The sequence below is a fragment of the Trichosurus vulpecula genome, chromosome 2, assembly GCF_011100635.1.
Source record: "Trichosurus vulpecula isolate mTriVul1 chromosome 2, mTriVul1.pri, whole genome shotgun sequence".
Lineage (NCBI taxonomy): Eukaryota > Metazoa > Chordata > Mammalia > Diprotodontia > Phalangeridae > Trichosurus > Trichosurus vulpecula.
In genome coordinates, this window is record NC_050574.1 from 119,955,386 (window position 1) to 119,975,986 (window position 20,601).

Genomic DNA, 20,601 nt, shown 5'->3' on the forward strand with positions numbered 1-20,601 from the left:
AAAGCCTGGGAGGGGATTATATGTAAGGGATCTGGCCTAGGGCCTTAAGCCTTGCTGGCCTTGGTCAGTTGTCCAGAGATTCTGGTTCCTCAGAATTACTCTGGGGAAACTTTGCTTTCATCCCCAGAGCATTCATTATAAATGACTTTTTTAAATAAATGACTTTGCTGATCGCTGACCCACTGAGCCTCCTGACCTTGCTGGCCTACTTGGCTCTCTGGACTCAAAGGTCTGCTGTCTCCATCCTCTCACATATGTTTACCCTTTCTCATGATGGTTACACCAGAACCAAACACCCCAAGCTAGCATCTGCTTCCTTGATTCATACTCTCCCCTATCTCCACATACTTCAGACCATAACAAAGCATACAAATCAAAACAAGTCTGAGGTTTCATCTCACCCCAGCAAAAACAACAAAACATGGGAATAATCAGTGCTGGTGGGGACTGTGGAAAGATAGGAATACTGATGCATTGTTGGTGGAACTGTGAATTGGTCCAATCATTATGGAAAGCAATTTGTAATTATGTAAAGAGAGTCACTAAAATGTTCGTGCCCTTTAACATAGAGATTCCACTGGAAGGTTTATATCCCAAGGAGGTCAATGACAAAAAGAAAGGCCTCATATACACCAAAATATTTATAGTAGCACTTTTCATAATTAAAAACAAAGTAGATCCCAATTGACTGGGGAATGGCTAAACAAATTGTGGTACGTGAGTGTAAGGAAATATTATTGTGCCTTAAGAAATGTTTTTAGTTCTTCTCTCTGGGGATAAGCAGAAAAAGTCTATGCCTTCTTCTACTTGGCTGCCCTTCAGCTACTTTGAGATAGCCCATTGACCAGCATATCGCCTCTAGATTGGACAACCCCAGTTCAACAACTTGGGAACTAACCCGGAGTTTAGTATGCCTGAAACAAATAAAAAACAAGCTGTATATAATATGGATTGGTGGTTTCCTATGCAATCCTCTCTTTTTCTGTTCTTTCTATGTGGAAATGTTCGTGTTTGTTGGTGTTTGTCAAATTCGGAAAAAAAGTACAGCAGGACCATCACCTCCCTCGTCCTCACCATTCTGACTTGCTTAATTCAGTCAAAAATCACATCAACTTTCTTCACTTCCACCCCATATGGTTGACTCATATTGAGTGTATAATGAGTCCACTAAACCACACCACACACAACGCTACCTCCCCTCCCTCCCCAATCTCTTTCAGAGGAACTGTTGCCTAGCCAAAGAAATTTTCTGCACAATGGGTTTTCAAAGAAAGTTTCTGCATAACAAGACCATTTCTAAAAAGTCCCAGGAAGTGGCCTAAAAAAAAGTACTTTATCTGAATGAAACCAATTCTACAATAAGAAATAATACTACAGAAGTGTTATCTTGTGGCATTACAGCAAAAATAAATAGAGGTGCTTTCTCTGGGATTGGATAGAGGAAACATATTCACCAGTCCTGTAGTCTAAACTCTGGGTTTTACAAATAAGGAAACTGAGGCCCAGAGAGGTATAGTGCCAGGCACTATACTAGGTGTTGGGTGTATAAGTACAAAAAAGGAAACAATCCATACTCTTAATGAGTGTTCTAATGGGGGAGACAACACACATGCATATATTATGTATGTGTGTGTATGTAAATACATACCCTTATTAGTATCACATATCATGTATATATATACATAATATATTATGCATAATAATATATAATAATAAAGTCATAATAAAAACACATATACAGCATAAAGTGAGTAAACATAAATATATACAATATAGTTAAATACAAGGTAGTTTAGGATGGAAGGCACTAACAGGTGGAGGAATGGAGGAAGGGCAGGATCGGAAAGGCTGCATGCAGATAATGGTGCTTGAGCTGAATCTTAAAAGAAATGAGCAACTCCACTAGTCAGAAGTAAAGAGGGAGTACATTCCAGACAGAAGAGACAGCCAATGCAGACACGTAAAGCTGGGAGGTGAATGTCATGTGGGGGGAACAAGAAACAATAAATAAACAAGCCAGGATTCACACTCAGGTCTTTTGATACCAGGTGCATTCTGTTTCTCTTACCCCACCAGAGTAACATTTTAAGGTTAGAAAGGCAGCATTGGCATAATGAATAGGGCACTGGATGTGAAGTCAGAAAGACCTGCATTCAAATTCTACCTCAGACTAGCTGTGTGACTCTGGGCAGGTCCTTAACATCACTTTGCCTCAGTTTCCTAATTTGTAAAATTTTAACTGAGGATGAGTTGAATGAACCAGGAATGTTAAGTATGAAGAGAAGAGAACCCATCCATACACAAGGGAAGAGGGGATGTGATAGCTGCCAATTCTGAAGAATTGTGTCAAGGAAAAGAGATTAGATTTGTTCTACTGGGCTACAAAGAAAAGAACTAGAGGCCAGAGAGGAAAGTTGCAGAGAGGTTGATTTCAGATCCACATAAGAAAAAGCTTGCTAACATTTAAAGATATCCAAAAGTGGAATGGCTGCTTCAGGAGGTAGTGAGTTTCCCATCCCTAGAATTCTTCACGTGAGCTTATATGACCACTTACTGAGAATGTTGTAAAGGGGGTTTCCTGTTCAGGTGTGGGTTGGACTGGATGCTCTCTGAGGTCCCTTCTCACTCTTTGAAACTCTGAGGTGCAAGCCACAAGGCAGTCCCTTCCATGATGGGAAGACGTTTGAATTTTTGCAGTTTCTGATCCCTTCCCCCCCACCCCAGTTGTTCTTGGTGCTGACATCTGGGACCAAGAAGAAGTCCAATTTCTCTTCCAAATGAAAGCCAGGCAGTTAGTCAATAAATATCAAATACCTACTATGTGCCAGGTACCATACTTTTGAAGGCCACAGCTCTTCCAGCCTCATAATAGCATATCATTTTCTTTTCTCCAGGTTAAACATTCCCAGTTTCTTCAACCAGTATTCATATGCAAGGTACACCCTTAAGGCCCTCCATTATCCTGGTCGTTTCCCTGTGGACACTGTCCAGCATATCCATGTCCTTCTTAAAATGAGGTGCCTGGAAATGAATACAGTGCTCCAGATGTGTCCTGACCAAGTCAGAATAGAGTAGGAATATCATCTTCTTAGATATGGAAACTAGACCTTTCTTAATGCAGCCTAGATTACAATAGTTCTCCTGACTGCCATATGTCACAGCTGACACTTAATGAACTTGTGGTCCACTAAGATCCCCAGATTAGCTGGGTGCTACAGAGACTAGTCAGTTGTCTTGACTTTTGTCCTGCCACTGGACTTCTATGACTCTGGAAGAGAGAGTGAGGCTAATAACTTTGTATAACTCTGCCTCACTTAAATCCAAATCATGCACAAGTCAAGACATCACCCTGTGATGTCATTGGTTCTCTTGGAAAACAAAGGAAAATAATAACAACAATAATAATAATACTCAACCCAGAGTCAGAAAGCCCTGAGTCCAGTTTTGGATTCATTCACTTACTTGCATGTCTCCCTGGGCAAATCACATAACCTTTCTCAGCCTCAGTTTTCTCATCTGTAAAATGAGGATAATAGTAACACCTCCCTCCCAGGGTTGTTGTGAGGATAAAATGAGCTAATATTTGTAGAGTTCTTTGCAAATCTTTAAAGTGCTACATAAATGGTAGTTATTATTGTAAGACACAATGACTAGCCACATCTCCCCCACATTATACTTATGAAGTTGATTTTTTTAAAAATTCAAATGTAAGCTCTTTGCAAATCCGTCCGAGAGTCTTTGATCTGGGTCTCTGGGCAAATACTTTTCCATCTCTGAACTTTAGTCCCCTCATCTGCCAAATGATTGGACTGGTCTAGATCAGGGGTTCTTTACCTGGGGTCTGTGAACTTGGGATTCTTCTTAACATTTCAATAACTATATTTCAATACAATTAGTTTCCTTTGTAATTTTGCATATTTTATTTCATGCATCTGAAATTGTGATCTGAGAAGGGGACTAGAGGCTTTGTGGGGCCCATGACATTCTTAAAAAGTGATAAATTAGACTAGATATTCTTTAGGATCCATACTAACTCCGATGTCTTGTGGTTTGGTAATTCTAGGAGGTCAAAACAGTAAAATGCATAGTCTGAGTAGAAGTAGATGGGATTATCCTCTTTGGGGCCAAATCTGAGAGGGCTGCCTCGAAGAGGCATGTCGCTGGGGTACTCCCATGCTTAGGAACTGAGCTGACCAATTTCTTAAAACTGAATTGAATTCAATCCCTATTCTAAGCCGGTTCGCCCAGGAGTTAAACACTCATGATCTCACTGTCTCCTAAATTCAAGCCAATAGGCTGACCCTCCTCCAGGGACTGTCCTAGTCTGTTCTATTATTAGAGACTGAGGCGGCTAAATTGACACCTGCCATTGCATAGCAGACAGATATTGCTCCCCACCCCAGGTAAATGAGCTCCCCCTAGTGCATCCCCAGGCCCACACTATCCTCGTTTGTTGTTGAGCAATTTGTCAGTTATGTCCAACTCTTCACGACTCCTTTTTGGGGTTTTCTTGGCAAAGATGCTGGAGCAGTTTGCCATGTCCTTCTCCAGCTCATTCTGCGGATGAGGAAACTGAGGTAACCAGGGTTAAATGACTTGCCCAAGGTCATACCACTAGTAAGTATCTGAGGTCAAATTTGAAGTCAGGTCTTCCTGACTCCAGGCCTGGAACTCTATCCACTGTCCTACCATCCTCATTAGTTTGCCAAATGACTAGACTCATCCATCCCCACATTGAGATTCCAGGTGGTTGAGCCTACATTCTCTCCCCTTCCCCCACCCTCCACCCCCACACACACCTGGCCCCAGAGAGCAAGAGAGAGGAGAAAGGGGCACCAAGTTCCCAGGCTGAGGTTATTTTGAGATAGTCCAGGGCTCTGACGGTCGTCTTTCCCAGGATAGAATGTCCTATGGAAAGTCCCCAGCTGTGAGCAGGATCCATGTGTGGCCACAATTCCGGCAAAATGATTCTAAGTTGAAAGGAGGAGGAGTAGGGACAGAGGGAAAAAATAAATACACATTTACATAAAGATAAATAGACGTGTATATTTAAGGAAATACACATGTACTATAAAAATAAAAGCACACTCTTAAATCTTGCTTCAGTTATTTCCTAGTAGTGTGAGAAGGGATGTGATTTGTCCACTGTCGGGTAGCTAGGACTGGCAGGACTGGGCCTGGGACTCTGGTCATCTGGTCCCCAGTCCAGGGCTGCCATGCCATGCTGCCTCCTTTATGGAAAGGAAGAAGAGTGTCTAGAACATAACTACTTAACCAACGAAGGTATCAATATCAAATGATAATAAGAATAGTAACTAGCATTTATAGTGCTCTTTAAGGTTTGCAAAATGTTTTATAAACATTATCTCATTTGATCCTCACAATAACCCCGGGAAGTAGGTGTTATTTATAGCTCCATTTTACAGATGAGAAAACCAAGGCAGGCAGATGACTTTCCCAGAGTGACTGAGTTAGTAAGTATCTGAGGCTGGATTTGAATTTGGTTCTGTCTGATCTAAAGCCAACACTCTAGCCACTAGCTGCCTCTGAATTTAGTAATAATAAATGTTTGTGTAGTCCTTTAAGGTCTATAAAGTCACATGTACATTCTCTCATTTAATCCCCATGACAGCCCTGTGGGGTAGTACAATCAGTATTAATATCATCTTTTGATAGACAAGGAAACTGAAACTCAGAAGTGCAATGACTTGGCCATGGCACAAAGGCCATTAAGTGTAGAAGGCAAGCTTTGAAGGCAGGCCTTTTCTGATTCCCAGTCTGACACTTCTCCCAACATTCACTATGGAATAGAATTGAAACTGAGTTTCACTGAACGCAGTGGAACAAGACTGAACCACGCTAACTCAGAAGAAGCTTTATAATTTTTCTCCCCCTGGGAATACCTGGCATACAAGAAGGAGCCCTGCACTAAGAGCCAGGAGGCCTTGGTTCTAGGTCTAGTTCTATCACCGTGTCACTGTGTGACCTAGGCTCTAGATCTTCCTCACCCTCTTTGGGTTTTTTTTTTCTTCTTCTGTAAAATAAGGAGGTTGGACTAGATGACCTCTCCCAGTCCTGACAGCAAGGATGTGCTCATAGAGAATTTCATGGTCAGGCTGCTAATCCAGATGCTGGGAACAGGCAGCTTATGACAGACCAGAGATATGTACATGATGCATACTCACATGGGATGTTGGCCAAGTTCATATCTAGGGCTGGGCCTGAGGTATGTGGGGTGTGCTACTGGCGTTCCTCAGTTTATGGTGATCTGTCCTACCCTGTAGGCTGCTAAGTAGCCTGAGGCTTCCCAGAAATCCATAGCTCTGCCCTTTTATCTTGAAGGAATAAATGTAAAGATGTTGGGCATGAAAGTGGAGGTCAGAGTGCTTCCTAGGGCTTCCCAGGGTTAGACAGAGGGAGGGAGGAGGAAGAAGGAAGGGGAAGAGGGAGAATAAGAAGGAGGGAGGGAGGGAAGAGAGAGGAAGGGAGGGAGAGAGAGAGAGAGATGTGGAGGCATGGAGGAAGTTGGATAGGAATAGGAATGAGCATAGGGGAGAGAAGGGAAAGGACAAGCAATCAGAGACAGAAATAGATGAGAGAGAAATAGAACTGAAAAGAGATGAAGATGGAGACAGGGCATGTAAAATGGAGGTCAAAGTGCTTCCCAGGGTTTCGGAGAGAGAGGAAGAGAGAGAGACAGACAGACAGAGGCAGAGGGAAGGGACAGAAATACAGAGAACCAAGATGGACACAAAAACAGAAAGCCAAGAAAGTACAGAGAAAAAGAAGACAGACAGTAAGGAGAAAGTCAAATAATGAAAGAAAGACACAGAGAAATTGGCAGACACAAAGGGAAGGGGTAGAAAAGGAGAGAAGAGAAAGGAAAGTACAGAGAGGAGAGGAAGCAGAAAAGTAGAACTACAAAAGGATGACAGATATTGAGATTGATGAAAACAAAGAGGTAGAGAAGGGGTAGAACCAGAGTAAGAGACACCAACAAAACCAAAACACAGATGACTCAAGAGAGAGAACGAGAGAATGTGACAGAGACAAGAGTTGGGAGTAGGGTGGGGAAGCAGAGTCAGAGGGAGCACTTCTCCCATATGGGTCTTTGAAGGGATGTGCCTTGTGACTGAAATGATCCAGAGATCTCATCCACACAGGAAGGAAGAGAAGAGTCTGTCAAAGTAGAAACGTACAGCCACCAGAAGCAAAGCTCCCAGCCAAGCACCTAAAATAGGATTTCCAGGATTTAGAACTGCAATAAACCTTAGCCTTTCATTTTTACAGCTGAGGGACCTGAGGTTCAAAAAGGAGAAGAAACTAAGTTAATGTCACTCAGCTAGTAAACTAGGCATAACATGAGGTTGGTACAACTAGTATTGTTATCCTCATTTATAGACAAGGAAACTGAAACCCAGAAATGAAGTGACTTGGCCATGGCAGCATGACAACCGGTAATTGTTTGAAGACAGGATCTGAACTCAGCCCCCATGTTTAGGTGCTATCAAAAACAACCACAACAACAAAACCAAGAGCTCTAAGGTTTTATGATTGTTTTTTAAGGATATTTCATTAAACCTCAGTACTTCTAGAGGAAGGAACTTCCCTAATTTCCAGGTTTCCTCTTTCTACTATGCATCTTTTCAGCTGAAGGCATGCTGGTCCGATCAGGGGATTACACAAAACCCAAAGGGATAGCTAACTCCTTTGATAACAAAGCCAGAATCCAAAAATATTTTTAGGCTAGGGAAATGGGTTGTACCCAGAAACATTAATATAGTAGGAATAAATATAAAGTCTTGCATATAGGTTGCAAAAAATCAATTGCACAAGTGTATTTATGGTTAGATTATAGCACATGTGAAAAAGCTTAAGGAGTTTTAGTGGAATGCAAGTACAATGTGAGCTCAAAGTGTGAAAATGGCAAAAAAAAAAGATTGTTTGATCATGGGCTACATTAAAAAAGTATCTAGAACGAAGTAGGTTATGGTACCATTGTCTACTGCCTTCAGCAGATGGCCTCATTTTCCTCCACTCAAAGTCCCAAATCTATAGTTAACTGTTTTCCTCCACCTTTGACTCTTTTGTCCTCTCATTTTTCTGTCATTGTGTCTTGGCAATCCCTCAAACCTGGATTAGCCCACCATCCACTTTCTCTGTTGTTTGTCTTCATTTTCGAAGAGGACCAGTGACATTATGAGATGGTCTTAACTTGTGAATGAATTGTATTTAAGTAAGAACTTAGATACAGAACTAGAACCTCTAGAACCATGCTCAGTTCTAGGACTCATATTTTAGGAGAGACAATGACAAGCTACAATAATTTCAGAAGATAGCAATCAAGATGATGAGAGGACTAGAGATGATAGCAGCTCCATGAAAGCAGGAATCCAATCTAATCTAAATGTTGTATCCCTTCTAGCACAAAGCATAGCAAGAGAAAGTGGAGGTCGTACTCATAGCTGATTGTTTCCAATCATTTGATAGTCAAAAGGAGAAATCTAAGGCACTTTGAGATGATGGTTCAAGTGAAGCTTTTTTAAAAGATGTAGTTGACCTGGGAATGTTTGTAAGGTAGTGGAGGAGACAATAGATGGTCAGAGATGGAAGATAAGAGCTATAGGGAGAGAATGATCAATGGGGCAAACTTCTAGATGGGAGCATAAATAGAAGAGATGGCCTTTACAAGGAGAAGGGCCATCTCTCCCTCAGAGCCTAGAGCAAAGGGGTAGAGGAGAGTGGTGGAGAAAGTGTTTTTTAGGTGTGGAGTAGGGGGAATGAGAGGGCTCAACATGGATTTTCTCACTGCAATAGTAGGTGAGGACAGCTGCTGAGGGTTGTGGGAAGTATTGAGCATCTAAGGAGGGAACAGACATTTTGGAACAGCTAAGAGAATTATAGGATAATGATAATGGGTGTAAGAGTCCATCAAGAAAAAACAAAAGGATCTCCATGCAGCAGTGAAGGACCAGTTAGGATTAGATAATGTGAATTTGTGCTGGACTCAGTCAGCCTGGTGGTGGAATGACTTCCTTAGGCAATATTCAGCAACCTAAGTATTTGAGTAGAGGAAGTGACTTGACCAGGGGTCACACAGCTAGGAAGTGTATAGGGTATATGGGGTGTTCAGGGAGGACTAGTATGTTTTCTATGAGGGCTTGCCAAGCTCTTTTCAGGGCTACTCATCCACTTTTGGTGGCCACCTTTGACCCAGCTCTCACCTATGGTTCCAAGAAGCTGTAGCATGAGCAGCAGTCATACCCTGGTACTACCTGGGCAGATGGGTTAAAAACCAGGTTGAAGGTAACTGACAGGTTCCAAATCCATCAGTGAGGTAGGGGAGTGTCTGCCCTAAGCATGTGAAGACTTCTCCCAGGGGATAAGGCAGAATGGGCATATGAAAACAATTTGTTCCAATGGTCATGAAGATGGCTGAAGTAGACACTGTGGAGTGCTTAGACCTTGGTCAGAAATTGAAGATGCCAAGGTCATCCACTGCATAGTGGGCCATCCCTCACCAGTTATCCTGACTTTTGTCTTGACACTGGACTTCCATGCCTCTGGAACAGAAAGTGAGGCTGATGACTTTGTACAACTCTGCCTTACTTAAATCCAATTCATTTACAAGTTAAGACCACCTCATGGTGTCATTGGTCCTCTTTGAAAATGAAGACTAACAACGGAGAAAGTGGATGGTGGGCTAATCCAGGTTTGAAGGATTGCGAAATGAGAAGCCAAAAGAGTCAAAGGTAGAGGATAACAGTTAACTATAGATTTGGGACTTTGAGTGGAGGAAAATGAGGCCAAAGTAGGGGAAATAGACTGGGAGTACAAAGAATCATTAGAGGCTGGAGGTTGCCATAAGGACAGAGAATGGGTTTAGGAAGTAATTTAGGGGAAAGACGGAAGGACAGGAGAATAGGACCAGAGAGGAGACTATCAAAATCATAGTGTTCAAAATCATAGTTATGGGTGATGGTCACATCTAAGGTATGACCATCTCTGCAGCTAAGACAGAATGAAGATGTAGGTCATGAGAGTTGAGGAAAGTACCCTAAAAGTAGTTTCTGCTTTAATGCCCAAGGAATATGCCTCACTGCCTCTAGGGTAACATAAAACCCTAGTGAAATTGAACAAGGTTTCGTGAAGAGGATGGGACTTCAGTTTGACCTTGAGTAATCATTAGACTTCAGAAAGGTGAATATGATTGCAGCAGTGGAAAGATGAGACAGTGAGCAGGTTTGTTCACACACTCCAATTTGCCCCTCCCTTACCCTACTTAGATGGGTTTCCCGGTGCAAACTCTCCTCTGCCCTGGGAAATTTTATCAAAGGGTTTGTAACTCTGCATGAGTGTGTGTGTGTGTGTGTGTGTGTGTGTGTGTGTGTGTGTGTGTGTGTCCATCTATCTGCCTGTCAGTCTCTATCTCTCTCTGTTTCTCCTTTGCGTGTCTCTCTCTATCTCTGTCTTTACCTATCTGCCCCGTCTGTCTGTCTCTGTGTGTGTGTGTCTCTCTCTGCCTCTCTGTCTGTCTCTGTCTGTCTTTCTCTCTCTCTCTCTATTTCTCTCTCTCTCTTACTCTCTCTCTCTCTCTCTCTCTCTCTCTCTCTCTCTCTCTCTCTCTCTCTCTCTCTCTCTCTCTCTGTCTTCCTCCCTCCCTTTTCTCTCAGCTGCCTCCTCGTAACTCTGATTCCCAGGATGTATACCCAGAGTAGCAAATGCCTGTGGTTAACACTGTTTATAAATACAAAGTAAACATTTAAAACAAAGAAAGGTTAACAAACTTTTCCCACTTCAAGGGAGCCTGAGGAGAGAAAGGAGTTACAGAATTACCACCTTGGGGGTCTGTAGTCTAGGAAGGTGTAGCAAAAAAGCCTCTGTTCCAACACTCTTGAGTCCTGGCCACTCCTGGTGATGGATGTCTCTGTCCGTGCTTCCCTTCTCCTGACTCCACTCAGCTGCTTGGTCTTTCTCCTGCACTTCTACATATCTTGTCAGGAGCTGGGTTCCTCTTCCAGTCTGACTCCTTCATGGACTCACTCAAACTGACCTCACTAGGCAGCTGTCACATCCATCTCCAACTTCAGCTGCAATCTTTGCCTGGATTACCGAGGTGCTCTTTTAGGAAGAGCATGAACCCTTAACTAGGACTGGCAAAAGCTTGCCAGCTCTGCTCCTCTAATGGAGCTCCTCAGGTCTGAGGCCTGTCAACTCCCAAGCAGGAAGTGGGAAAGCAAGGTGATCGCATGAAGCTAATGCCCTTTAGGTTTTAGCCTCTCTTTTTTACAGCTTATCCTGGCATAGTGCTGGGCCTCTTCATTGGGAGACCTCATAATTCATAGTGCCTACCCATTACAATTACCAAATCTTCATCTCTGCAAATTAGGCCATACTCAAGACACTGGACATGTGTCCAATAATCACTGAACAGCTCTGGGGTCCAACGGCTTTTTAAATTCTATGTTTCAGGGCATCTAGGTGGTACAGTGAGTACAGCTCCAGCCCTGGAGTCAGGAGGATCTGAGTTCAAATGTGACCTCAGACACTTGACACACTTACTAGCTGTGTGACCTTGGGCAAGTCACTTAACCCCAATTGCCCTGCCTTCCCCCCCTCAAAAAAAATCAAAATTCTATGTCTCTCTTGTTGGTCTAGGAAAAGAAATGGTTACCTAAAAGTAGAGGCAATGATATATGCTTTAGAGGCAAGCTAATTATCTCTTCTGGCTACATTTCTGTTTCCTTGGCCTTTTCAAACCATTGAAGTGATACAATCTCTCACTTCCTTTTCAAAGTGCGAATGGCTCCCTTCAGATCTAAAAAAAGAGTAACCCTTTACAAGGTGCAAATGGAATATGAGTGGGGCAGTCCCTTAGGTGGATAAGAGAGGGAACTCTGGAAAGCATTTGATGAGTTTCTCAAGCTGTCTTTGTGGAAGAGGTGGACTGGAAGATAAAGCAGGGGGTAAATTTGGAACTGGTTGAATGACAAGACTCAAAAAAAATCATTGCCGGGTCAATGTCAACATGGTGCGAAATCTCCAAGAGTGCCCCAGGTACCGTTCCTTAGGATGACGCTATTTGGTATTTCTTTCCATGAACTGGATAAAGGCAAAGATGGTGGGTTTATCAAGTTTAAAGATAAACAAAGCTAATATAGTGTGACAGAGCTAGAATCCAAAAATATTTTGGCAGTCTAGAATGTTCCACCAAATCAACTAGGAGCAAAATACTAGGGATAAATATAGTCTTCCACTTGGATTGAAAAAAAATCAGATACACAAATATAAGATGAGGGACTGGCATCTGAAAAACACACGAAGATTTTAGTAGACTGGAAACTCAATACAAGTTAACAGTATACCATGGAAGCAAAAAAGCAAATAGAGTGTTAGGCTACATTAGCAGAGGCTTTTGACAGACAGGATGAGCTGAAAGTCTAGAACCGCAGAGATGATAGTTATGCTTTAGGTTGCGTTGGTCAGACCACATCTGCATTGACATGTTCAGTTCTGGGCATCATATTTTCAGGTTTTAGAGGACTCATCAAACAACCTGGAGGTGTTGACTCTAGAAAAGGGAAGACCTAGAGTAATATTATGGTTGTCTTCAAGCATTTGAAGGGATGTCATATGGAAGAAAGATTTGATTTTTTCTGCTTGGACCTAGAAGGCAGAACTAGAACCAATGGGTGGCAAATTGCAGGAGGCAGTTTTTGATGGTATGCAAGGAGAAACAAGTAGAAATGTTTCCAAGTGGAGCGAGCTACTGTGAGGAGATGGCAGGTGAGGTATCAAGAAGGAACCCAAGTATTTAAGGATCACAAGTCAGACAAGTTGTTACATACCCACAGACGTGCAACTGTTAGGCTCCCCAAGCCTTTGGTCTCATAGGCAAGCACAGGGAGTAGCATAGGTGCATGAACTGATGTATACTCTGGGAGTGAGCACAGAGAGCTGGGTCTCTGCTCTTCCATCTGATGCTAACTGCGGGAGAGGGATCTTAAGGGAAGTCAATCACTGGGATTCTTGGACTTTGACCCTCTTTATCAATCACGAGGGCACTGTCATTAAGAAAGTTTGCTTTAAAAATGCTCTATATCACTGTTGATTAGAGAAATGCAAATTAAAACAACTCTGAGGTACCACATCACACCTATCATATAGGCTAACATGAAAAGGAAAATGATGAATGTTGAAGAAGATGTGGGAAAATTGGAACACTAATGCATTGTTGGTGGGGTTGTGAACTGATCCAACTATTCTGGAGAACAGTTATAGGCCAAAGGGCTATTAAACTGTGCATACTCTTTGATCCAGCAATATCGCTACTAGGTCTGTATCCCAAAGAGATCATATAAAAAAGGAAAAAGGACCCCCATGTACAAAAATATTTATAGCAGCTCTTTCTGTGGCAGCAAAGAATTAGAAATTGAAGGGATGCCCATCCACTCAAGTTGTGGTATATGCATGTAACGGAATGCTACTGTGCTATAAGAAATGATGAGCAGGCAGACTTCAGAAAAATTTGGAATGACTTACATGAACTGATGCGGTGTGAAGTGAGCAGAACCAGGAGAACACTGGAGAACAGGAACACTGTGTGATGACCAACTTTGTTATTACACTTAGCTCTTCTGAGCAATGCAATGATCAAAGACAATTCCAAAAGACTCATGTTGGAAAATGCTATCCACATCTAAAGAAAGAGCTGTGGAATCTGAATACGGATCGAAGCAGACTATTTTCTCTTTCTTTTGTTGTTTTTGGTTTTTTTCTTTCTCATAGTTTTTCCCCTTTTGTTCTGATTCTTCTTTCACAGCACGACAAATGTGGAAATATGTTTGCTACAATCATACATCTATAGCCTATGTCAGATTGCATGCCCTCTTGGGGAGGAAGGGATAGAGGAAGGGAGGAAATTTAGCACTCGAAAATCTTATAAAAGCAAATGTTGATAACTAAAAATAAATAAATAAATAAATAAAATTTGCTAAACTAATTGTGGTAAGGACAACTTTGAATTTGTTGCCTTAATGAAGCTGATCAAACCAGTTATTGGCTACCTGGGAAATTCCTGGTATATAGGTAGGTCAATACATAGTCAAATATGTAGCCACTTCTATCAGTCAGGGACTAACAGTAGTCCAACCCTTACAGCTGCCTCAGGAATGAATGGATTCAGGGGAGGTCTTCTATAAGAGGCCGGGTGACAGTTTTGTCAGGAATGGTGTGGAGGGCATTCCTACTCAGGTAAATGTTGAACCAGTTAACCTCTAAGGTTCCTTCCAACTCTGAGAGGCTATGATTTTATAGAAAATGACATGAGCAAACCTTCCCACAGAGGATGTAAAAGGGAGAAAAAAGAACAGAATTCAGTGATGTTTTAAAATAAACTTGTATTTCATATATTTCAATAGCACCTACACATATTTGAAAAGTAGCAAGTATCTCACAGGGTTGGGGATCACTGAATAAAAGGCTCTTTCAGGTCCCTTACAACTCAAAATTTCCTGAAGGAGTAAAGACAGCAGACCAGCATCATGGGTCATCATCCTGAGGGAGGTGCTACTGCACTGATTGCTACTGCTTGCTCCATGTCACCACTCTGGAGAAGGCCCACAGCTGCACATCATTCAAGATTTGTTGAGGATACACAATGTGGCTCCAAAAAGGAGCAGGCCAACGTAAAGATGGCAAGTCCACTGTGTGCAAAGCCCTCTGAAGGAAGCCCCTATACTGATGAAAGAGACCTCCCTGGAAAGCACCCTGAAGAGAATAAATGTGCTTTACAAACACAGGATAATGATGACACTTCACATCTATTGAGATTTACCATTTTAAAGCCACTTTCATAAGTATTATCACATTTCATCCTCACTATAAGCCTGAGAAATACAGGATTCAGAAGTTGAAGAGACATATATTCAAACTCCCTCACTGTACAGGTAAGAAAACTGAAACCCAGTGATAATGAACGACTTCCCCTGGGTCACACAGGTCATCCAGAACCAGCCTTAGTACCTAGGTTCTCAGAAGTCAGTACTCTTTCCATTATGCTACATAGTAAGGCAGACACACCAAGTATTACTACACATTTGAGAGATGAGAAAATTGTGGGCAAGAGAGATTAAGTCATTTGCCAAAGGTCACAAAACTAGTAAGTGCCATCAATGGAGCTGAACTAGAAATTCTGGGTCCTGGACTGAATTCCATTTTGGGTGAGAAGGCGTCCCGTTTCCCAGAGAATCTAACTTAAGCCTTCACAGCATAAGTGATGATTTGTGACTCTCAGGAAGAGGCTAGGTGAAAGGCAGCATGAAAATAAAGAAAAGTGAGCTCTAGTAGAGCAGCTCCATAGCCATGGGATCCTTAGGCATGGTGGCCAGAGGCTAGCTGAGGGAATGGGAGTAATGCTATGTGCCACATAGATGGTGGGGCTGGAGGATTATAACAGGACACAGGCAATAGCCCCCTCCATGTTGGCTCCCTTTGGCGCTCTGCACTTAAGATACCTTTGACCCACCCTGGTTCTGTCTTCTGATTCCAAGTCTAGGGCTTGCTCTTAGCACAGTTTAGCATCCCAGAATACAATCTATGAGTGAAGGAAATAGTGAGGAGGTGCTGATAGTGGAACTCCAGGGAATTTGGGTAGCGGTTACCTGCAAACCACTTAAAATGATGTCCAACTGTGAGCCTGTCGCCTTGGAGGCCAGTAGCCATCACTCTGTAATGGACCCCCTGGACCAGCTGGTTGATCCTGATGAGTCAAATGACTGGAAGACCCAGGTCTGGAAGCTGAGAACCTCACCAAAGGCAGAGCAGAAGGGATGGTCCTACGGCCGCACTGTCCCCATTCCCACCCTATCCTCTAGCAAGGCATGATGGGATGGGGAGAAGGGAAGCAAACTGTGCTCCTCACTCCCCAGAGGGTAGAGGGTAGAGTCTACTAGGAAAGGGCATGTGGGGGGTGGGTAGGTGCAGATTTTCTCTTCCTGAGAAAATCGTGACTTTTCCAGAAAGTCTTGGCTGAGAAACCCCCGACTTGATAAGTCAGCAGCTCAGGGTCGGAGTAATTGCTTTCCTGGAAATGAGACGCTGGTGAAACTCATTTGGTGCCGGTATCACAAAGGACACTTCCTGTTATTCACTTATGAGACAGTAAAGTTGTATCTCCTCTTCTAGCTGTCTCTGCAGAGTTGTCCAAGGCATTGCTTATAGAATCACAGGATTGAGATCTGGATAGGGCCTTGAAAATGATCTAATCATCCTCTCATTTTATGCCCAGGAAAGTAGGTGGACAGAGAGCTGGAGCTGGAGCCAGGAAGCCCCGAGTCCAGATCCAGCCTTGGATATTTGCTGGCTTCTGGGGAAGTCATTTAACCTCTCCTGTCATCAGTTTCCTCATCTGTAAAATGGGGGATAATAACAGTATTTGTAAAGCACGCTGTAAACCTTAGAGTGCTGCAGAAGGACCAGCAAGGATTATTATTACTGTACAGAGGAAGAAGTGAGGGCTCAGAGAAGATGGGCACGCAGGCAATAAGTGGAGGGAGAGAATTCAAACCCAGATCCTCTGACCCCAAATCCAGAACTCTTTTCATTACACCATACTCATTCTCTGTACGCAGGAAAAGTGAACCAGCTGTTCTCCATTTCCCAGGAGACAGCAGAGGAAATGGTCTTGGACTCTAGTAGGAAAGATTTATAGAATCATAGAATCTCAGAATTTAAAGGGACCTCAGAAGTCGTAAAGTCCAGGCCTGAATAGGATTTGCCCTTACAATACCCTCAGTACATGGTCACCTAGTCTCTACCTGAAGACTTCTAGTAGTCAAGAATTCACTTTCTCCTGAAGCAGCCTGTTCTATAGTAGAGAGAACACTGAGCTTAGAGTTGGAGCATCAGTTTAGAGCTGGAAGAGACCCTAAAACTCATGAAATGAAACTATCTTGTTTTACTGAAGAAGAAACATGCCCAGAGAGGTGGACAAGTGACTTGCACAAGGTCACACACAGCAATAAGTGTCTAAAACAGGATTTGAAACAGGTCTCCCTTACTTTATCCACTATTAAATTGCAGCACTCTGTCCACTACGGCATGATGCTTCTTGAGTCAGAACAATCAATCAAGGAGCATTTGTTAAGTGCTTACTATGTGCCAGGCCATGTCTGAAGACCTGGGCTTGAATCTAGGCTCTAATGCTACTAGCTATGACTCTCAGCAAATTAATTTACTTCTCTGAGCCTTGGCTTCCTCACCTGTCAAACAGGTTGACTACTAGATGGTCGTTAAGATCTCTTCCAACTCTGACTATAAGTTGCAGGGCAGGTGGGGATCTTACCTCATTGGTAAAGGTCACTAACCCTCTGTCCCCCAGCTATGCCATTCATAAATCCATGATTCTGAAAGTTTTGTAAGTTTTTCCTTACACTGAGCTGAAATCAGTTTCCTTACAACTGCCCCCACATTCCATTGCTCCTTGTTTGGTTCTCTGGAGTCACACAAGACAAGTCTGATACTTTCCCCATGTGAAACCTCCTTAGAAATAGGGATCATCTCTGGTCCTCTCAAGACCACTCTAGAGTGAACACCCCTATTTGTTTTGATCCATCCTCCTTTGCCATGGGCTCTGATAACCTTGACACCCTCACCATTCCCCTGGGACACTCCCTTGTTTTGGACATCCCGCATCCCAATGCAGTTAAGCTCTTTGGACCACCTGTCACCATTACATGGTTAATTCATTTCGAGCTCAACGTCCCTAAAATCCTCAAGTCTTTCTTTCAGGAGCTCTTGTCTAATTGTCCATCCCCCATCCTCATCTTGTACATGAGTTTGTTTTTTGAGCCCAAATGTAAGACTGTACATGTGTCCTTATTGAATGAGAGAGTGTATGGAAGAGTAGCCACCTGGTGATTAGAGGACTAGCCTCAGAACCCAGATGACTGGAGTCCCAGTCCTTTCTCAGAGACATAGTGTTTGTATGACCCTGGACGAGTCCCTTAAACTCTTACTGCCCCCCCAAGCTACTCTCTAAGACTGTTAAGTTGTAGACCAGCTGCCAGTCTGCATTGGCAGAAAAAGTTTCCTTATAGTATCCATCTACACTGATGAAATCCCTGGTCTGAACCCCCGCTTCATCTCCCAAAATCTATAAAATGTTTTGCAAGCCTTAAAGCATCATATTAGTGTGAATCACTGTTATTATTAAGTATCCACCAGGCTCCAGTTCTGCAGCATCATTCTTATTACCCATATTTTTTTAAGATCACAAAGAGAGGACCAGTAATCACATTTTCCAGGTCTTTCAGTAGCCTGGGGCATGGTTTATCTGGGACTTGTGACGTTAACTTATTGAGGACAACTAGAAACAGCTTATATTAGACCCAAAGTAGAACTTCCAGTGTGGAAAGGTGATTGACATTGGCTGTAGGTAGATAGGTAGCACAGTGGATAGAGCAGTTGACTTGGCATCAGGGAGATCTGAGTTCAAACCCTGCCTCAGACATTTACTAGTTATGTAACTCTGGACAAATCACTTGGCCTTTCTCAGCCTCAGTTTCCTCATCTGAAAATGAAGCAAGCAGACTCAATGGCCTCTAAGTCCCTTTTAGCTCTAAATAAACAATTCTGTGCTCAATCCTTAAAAAGGAAAGAGACCCTGGAAGGGTTTTCCCTACCTTTTTTCCCTTTTCCCCATCTCTCCAGTGTAAACACATGTGCTTCCCCTCACCCAGCCCTCCCACCCCATGAAGCCTTCCATGGCTACCCTATCCCCCAGTGATCTTTCCTTTCTTTCAACTCCTATGGGACTAATTCCCTTGGAATTAAGGTTCTGTAGAACATTTTACAATGTTATAGTAAGGCCAGCAGCCCTGTCTGAATCTGAATCAGACAGGATGCAAAGCAGTCCTCTGTCTCAAAAACACAAGCACTCAAGTATTGGAGAACCACTCTGGAAAACCAGCACTCATTGAACCACACAATTATAATAACTGAAACTATCACAGCACTTTACTCCATTAAAAATTCCCTTCCTGTGCCTCCTTGTGGTGTGGAAGTGATATTGGGTTTTTAATAACTTAATCAACAAGCATTTACTAAGCACCAGTCAGGTGCTAGCCACTCTCCAAGGAGCTGAGGATACAAAGACAAAATGTGAAAGTCTTTACCTTCAAGGAGTTTACATTCTAACAGGGAAACAACGTGTAAGTATGTGAAAAAATAGACACAAAATAGATGCAAGATAATGAGTGGAGTAGAGGCACTAGCAGTGTATTGGAGCTCAGTAAGGGGTATAGGTAAAAGGTAACAAATGAGCTATTTTAAGGTAAGTAGGGATTCTAAGAGGTCAAGGTAAGGAAGACAGGCATTCTTTGGGGGACTGCCTATCCAAAGGGCCAGAGACCAGAGGAATGTCTGTGTGAAGAATGGTAGTAAGGTCATTTTGGCCGAACTATATGGAGTGCAACAGGGAGTAATAATAATACTGGAAAGGCTGGAACCAGCATGCAACAGCTTATGCTTGTGAGCATAGACAATAATAATCGCTGACATTTATATAGCTCTTTAAGAATCCTCATCCAACCCTCTCTGGTAGGTACAAGGAATCACCACCATTTTGCAGTTGAATTGTAGATTAACTACATAACTTGCCTATGATCAGACAACTAGAAGGTATTAAAGGCAGGATTTAAACCTAGATCATTTATTCTCTTGAAGGTCACTTCATTTTTCTTTCTCTGAAGGAAACCATGTCACTCCCACTCAATAAACTCCAATAATCTTCCCTATTACCTCCAGGATCAAATATAAAATCTTCTGTTTAGCATTCAAAGACCTTTATAACCTTCCTCCCCTTACCTTGACCTTTCCAGTCTTCTTACACCTTCCTCCCCACCACATAATTACTTCCCCAGACAGTGACACTGGCCTCCTGGCTGTTCCATGAGCAAGATACTACATCTCGTCCCTGGGCATTTTCTCAAGCTGTCTCTCATACATGGAATGCTCTCCTCCTTTATTTCTGCCTTCTGGCTTCCTTTAAGTCCCAATTAAAATCCTATCTTCTACAAGAAGTCTTCCCCAACACCTCTTAATTCTAGTACTTTCCCTTTCCTAATCATTTGCTAGTTGTCTGGTAAAGAACTTGTTTGGATATATTTGTTTGCTTGTTGCCTCCCCATGACACTGTGAGCTCCTCGAAAGTGGGGGTTACTTTTGCTTCTTTTTGTATCCCCAATGCTTAGCACACTGTCTGGCACATAGAAGCTCCTTAGTAAATGATTATTCACTGACTTTTTCTATAAAATGATGGGGTTAGAAGCAGATGATCTCCAAGTTCCTTCTATCTCTACATCATATGATTCAATGAAAGAATGAATGAATTGGGTCAACACAGAATGAGCCTAGAATGTCAGGCTAAAGAACTTAGATTCCTTGCATTAGGCAGTGGTGATCCTATATAGGGTTAACTCAGCTTCCCTCACCTCAGGTCAATCGCAAAACTGGGCTCAGAGCCTCCTGGGCCACGTTTCAGTCTACCTCCTCCCTTTGTATATCAGCCCAGCTCAGCTGTGCTTATAGCAGCAGCTGTGG